The following is a 5,130-nucleotide window of genomic DNA, read 5'->3' as shown; positions in this document are numbered from 1 at the left end:
TAACTGTTTGTTGAATGAATAAATGGATGAATGATTAAAAAGTAACCTGGGGGCTCTGGGGTCCTACTGAAGGAAGTACCAGGAGATGGGAGAAGCTTACAGGTGGAAAGATGGAACCACATTCAACTAATATAGAGAGCTGGCTTCTTAACAATGATGTTTTCCATTCAGACCTAATGTTGTTGATGTCCATTCAGACCTAATGTTGTTGAACTGAGCATACATTTAGGATCTGGCAAGCCATTTTTGAACAAAGAATGCAGGTCAGAATTTTTTCTTAGCACTACGGCTCATGGGCAATTCTGTCCAGATTTTTACCATTATGCCTATTAGAAAGTGTGACACTCTCTGATCTCCCTTTCAAGAATTTCTTGAGATCAAGAAGTCTAACACCCACAGTCTGACTATTCCTGAAATCAACCAGATTCAGGTCCTTACATGGATGATCTAGCCCCACAGGAACAGAAAGATCTTAAACTGCTTACCTAGATCCTAAAACCATGAGGTTCAGCCTGGAAGTTCATTTGGACCCATCTCATGGACAGGTAGGGTAGAAAGAAGTATAGTTGCCATCAGCCCTGCATGTGCTGGGCTTGGTAGAATGTGTTCATGTGGGAATTCTTTCCTAGCATTTCCCAAGATTTTCCCAAATCCAGGATCCTCAGGAAAATCAGTTGAGCAATCAGAAAAATGAGAAAATATATTATAATATTATAATTCCTTGACAAGAATTAAAGCTTAAAAATCAACAAAGAGATGTTACTGGTTGTAAGGAATCTGCTGACCTCAAATGGAAGGCAAGAGCAGGAAACACTGGAATTCTGAGCAGAAGGTTAAGTGATCAGTTTCAGGGCAGGAACACAGAAGAGAAATGGTTACAGTTGAATCAGTCAGTCTTGCCTGTAGCTGTTGCCATCTAATATGTGAGTGGCTGTGGGCCTGTCTGCTGCCAATGGTGAATTATTCTTGCAAATAAAATAAACATTAGTCAGTTTATATGCGTAGAATACTTTAAGCCAATCCTTTGGGTCATGTTCCAAGAAATAAAAAATTTTAGGATCAAAATAAGTCCTTAAATTGGCAATTTGATATGTGATTTTATGTCATGCTGTTAAGCTTGGTAGGATATACAAATATATTATTTGAATACCACCCAATAATGTTCATTGCCATTTTTCAGTTTGAATATCTGCTAATAGCTACAGGTCTTTGTAAATATTATAAAACTTAATATTCTTATTTATTAAATAGATATACTTCAGATATCAGCCATACTGGGTAGAGTATGAGTGATTTTGGAAATACTTCAGGAAGAGCTTGTGATTTTAAGAATTCCTGACAATACCCAGGTATTCTGATTTCTCATTTCTGAATCCCAAAGATTAATAACTGTTAGAAATGTAGAAGCACTAACCAACATGAGCCCCAAGCACCCCCAGGCTCACTCAGCAGCAGTCTTTCTTATCAGTTTCCTCATGTAGGCCTCAGTTTTCTCATGTAGGCTCCAGGTAGGTGGCTAAATTATTGGGAACTAAGGACTTTATTTCAGTTTGGAGGTTACTTCACTGTTTTACCTCTGGATGCCATCCTGAGCTCCATTTTCCTTGACTAAGGCCTGTTCCTCCTGCCCAGCTTTTCCTAGAGTCACCAAGGAGAAGAGCAGTGGACATTGCTCTTCATATCCTTCGTGAAGAGTGAGTTGTTGCTTTATGCCAAACAGGCTACCTGAAGAACTGTATGCTGGTTATTTTCTATTTGTGCCTCTCTCCTGGCCCCAGATCCATGCTCTCTCTGCTTCTCTGCCCTGCTGTGTGTCACAAGTGGCTGACTCTGGCAGACTGCCTCACCTGGACTCCCTTTGGGTTAGATTTTGGCCCAGAGACTTAATCCAACCCACTGCCTGTTTTTGTAGATAAAGTTTTATTGAAACACAGCCATGCTCATTTGTCTCTGTATTGTCTATGGTTGCTTTTACACCACACTAGCAGAGTACAGAAGTTGTAACAGTGATAGTATGGCTCACAAAGCCTAAAATATTTGTTACTATACCTGACTTAGGCCAATGTGAGGTGAAGCTCCAACATTAGATAAGAGAGTGGAAGCTTCTGCTTGATGTTCAGCTCTGGAAGCAGCAGTATCTCTCCTGGCCTACAGCTCTTACCAGGAGGCCCCTCCCCATGGCTCCATCTCTGAGCTGGAGGCCTAAGAATAGTGATGGCTTCCTGCTGCTGTTAGTCTCTGGGTGACTCAATGTCCCTTCCTTGTTCTCTTAATTCTGCTCAGAATTTTTTAAGTAGACCTTAAAGTGTCTTTATTTGCACCATCTGAAGTGATTGTTTTCCTGCCAGAATCTGACTAATACAACTTGACTACATGCCTCACTTTGGCCACTTACTTGAGTAGACCCTCTTGGCAAGGGATACCAGTCTAGGTTGAGCCAGAGTCTGACGTACCACCACAGGCAAGGTGTTTTACCTCTTGGCTAGCCTAGCAGTCCTTACTGATGAATTAGGGTCCTTAGTCCAGGCTTTGCCCTTAAGAATAGTTTATCCCTTTCTACTGTTGAACCATCTTCAAAGTCCTAGCATGCCCTGTGGTTGACTCTTATACAAATTATACAAGAAAACAGGAAGTTTCTTTATATTTTTTTCTAGTAAAATATGATGAGCTTAGAAATCTCTTTGAGTTAGGTTGGTATCTGGATTAATTTATTCTAAATGGGAGTTGAAATAATTTCTTCTTTCAAGTCTTATCAGAAACACAGGTTAGTCTCCATCTATATTTGTAGGATTTTAGTTGGAATACCATGACATCAACTCTAAGTCTGGCATTTTGTATTTTTTATTTGATGCAGTGATTTTCAAATCACTACCCAAATAATACATGGTTGCTGGCATGTCTATCTCTGGAATTTATATAAGAAACCTTTTTTTTTTTTTCTTTCTTTGCAATGTTGACTATCACCCAGGTTGCCCCCAAAGCTTTCTCAAGAATAAAAATATAATTTTCACATTTTCAGTTATACTTGCTATCTGAAATAGTAGCTACAGAATATGAATTTGATCAAGGAAGGTTATGGAAGAAACAACATTTGAAAAATGAGAAATCCCCAAGTATTAGAGTCATATATGGTGCTATTGACTTCAATAATCTTACCTCCCATCTTCTTTCTGCCTCTCTGTTGGACTATATATAAATTTCCCTATAAAATAATTAATTTAAAAAACAGACACCCCCATTCAAGGGGCATTATATAATAATTTTAGGAATGTATGTGCTACATCTATAGTATTGGTGGTTAGATTATTACTTATGAGTTTGCACTCACTTTGGCAGCACATATGTACAAAATTGGAATGATACAGAGATTAGCATGGCCCCTGGGCAAGGATGACATACAAATTCATGAAGCATTCCATATTTTTTAAAAAATTGATAAACTAGGCCACTAGCTAGATTAAGAAGAAAAGAGAGAAGATTCAAATAAACACAATCAGAAATGATAAGGGGGATATTACCACTGACCCCACAGATATGCAAACAAAAATCAGTATTATAAACACCTCTATGCACATAAAATAGAAAATCTGGAAGAAATGGATAAATTCTGGACACATATACCCTCCCAAGACTGAACCAGGAAGAAACTGAATCCCTGAATAGTCCAATAATAAGGTCTGAAATTGAGGCCATAATAAATAGCCCACTGTGATGGTTAATATCGAGTGTCAACTTGATTGGATTGAAGGATACAAAGTACTGATCCTTGATGTACCTGTGAGGGTGTTGCCAAAAGAGATTAACATTTGAGTCAGTGAGCTGGGAAAGGCAGACACACCTTTAATCTGGGTGGGCACAATCTAATCAGCTGCCAGAGTGGCTAGAAGATAAGCAGGCAGAAAAATGTGAAAAGAGAGACTGGCCTAGCCTCCCAGCCTACATCTTTCTCCCATGCTGGGTGCTTCCTGCCCTCAAACGTCAGACTCCAAGTTCTTCAGTTTTGGAACTCGGACTGGCTCTCCTTGCTCCTCAGCCTGCAGATGGCCTATTGTGGGACCTTGTGATCATGTGAGTTAATACTTAATAAACTTTATATATATGACAGAACTAATGGAATATATATATACTTAATAAACTCCTATATATATATATACATATATGGTACAGAACTAATAGAATATATATATATATTCTAGAGGTACAGAACTGTCCTTCTGGAGAACCTTGACTAATACACCTACCAACCAAGAAAAGCCCAGGACCATACAGGTTCACAGCTGAATTCTACCAGATGTATAATGAAGAGCTGGTACCATTCCTACTGAAACTATTCCAACAAATGGAAAAGGAGGGACTGCTCCCTAACTCATTCTATGATGCCAGTATCATCCTGATACCAAAACCTGGCAGAGACACAACAGAAAAGAAAGCTTCAGGTCAATATCCTTCAGGCTAATATCCTTGATGAACATCAATGCAAAAGTCCTCAACAAAATACTGGGAAAGTGAATCCAACAGAACATCAAAAAGCTTATACACCATGATCAAGTAGGCTTCACGCCCAGGATGCAAGGTTGGTTCAGTGTACACAAATCAATAAATATAATTCATCACAGAAGCAGAACTAAAGACAAAACCACATGATTATCTCAATAGATGCAGAAAAGGCTTTCAATAAAATTCAACATTCCTTCATGTTAAAAACTCTCAATAAACTAGGCAGTAAAGGAACATACCTCAAAATAATAAAAGCTACATATGACAAACCCACAGCCAATATCATACTGAATGGCCAAAAGCTGGAAGCACTCCCTTTGAAACCTGGCACAAGACAAGGATGCTCTCTCTCACCACTCCTATTCAACATAGTATTGAAATTTCTGGCCAGGGCAATCAAGCAAAAGAAGGAAATAAAGGGCATTCAAATAGGAAGAGAGGAAGTTAAACTCTTTTTGTTTGCAGACAACATAATCCTATATCTAGAAAACCCATTGTATCAGCCCAAAAGCTTTTAAAGTGAAAAACAACTTCAGCAAAGTTTCAGAATACAAAACTATTGTACAAAATCTGGTAGCATTCCTATACACCAACAACAGGCAAGCAGATAGCCAAATCTGGAATGCATTCCCA

At 38.7% G+C, this 5,130-nt stretch overlaps 1 non-coding gene across 1 annotated transcript; it reads left to right on the top strand.

Annotated features, from left to right (window-relative positions):
• Positions 1-3,320: 3,320 nt before the first annotated feature.
• LOC111536451 lies at positions 3,321-3,425 on the top strand. Its single transcript, XR_002729740.1, has one exon. It is a non-coding gene; the product is annotated as a U6 spliceosomal RNA (small nuclear RNA).
• Positions 3,426-5,130: the final 1,705 nt, after the last annotated feature.

This window comes from Piliocolobus tephrosceles, chromosome 12 (genome assembly GCF_002776525.5).
Source record: "Piliocolobus tephrosceles isolate RC106 chromosome 12, ASM277652v3, whole genome shotgun sequence".
In the NCBI taxonomy this organism is placed as follows: Eukaryota; Metazoa; Chordata; class Mammalia; order Primates; family Cercopithecidae; genus Piliocolobus; species Piliocolobus tephrosceles.
Note: the sequence above shows the minus strand (reverse complement) of the source record. Positions and strands in the feature narration are given on the sequence as shown.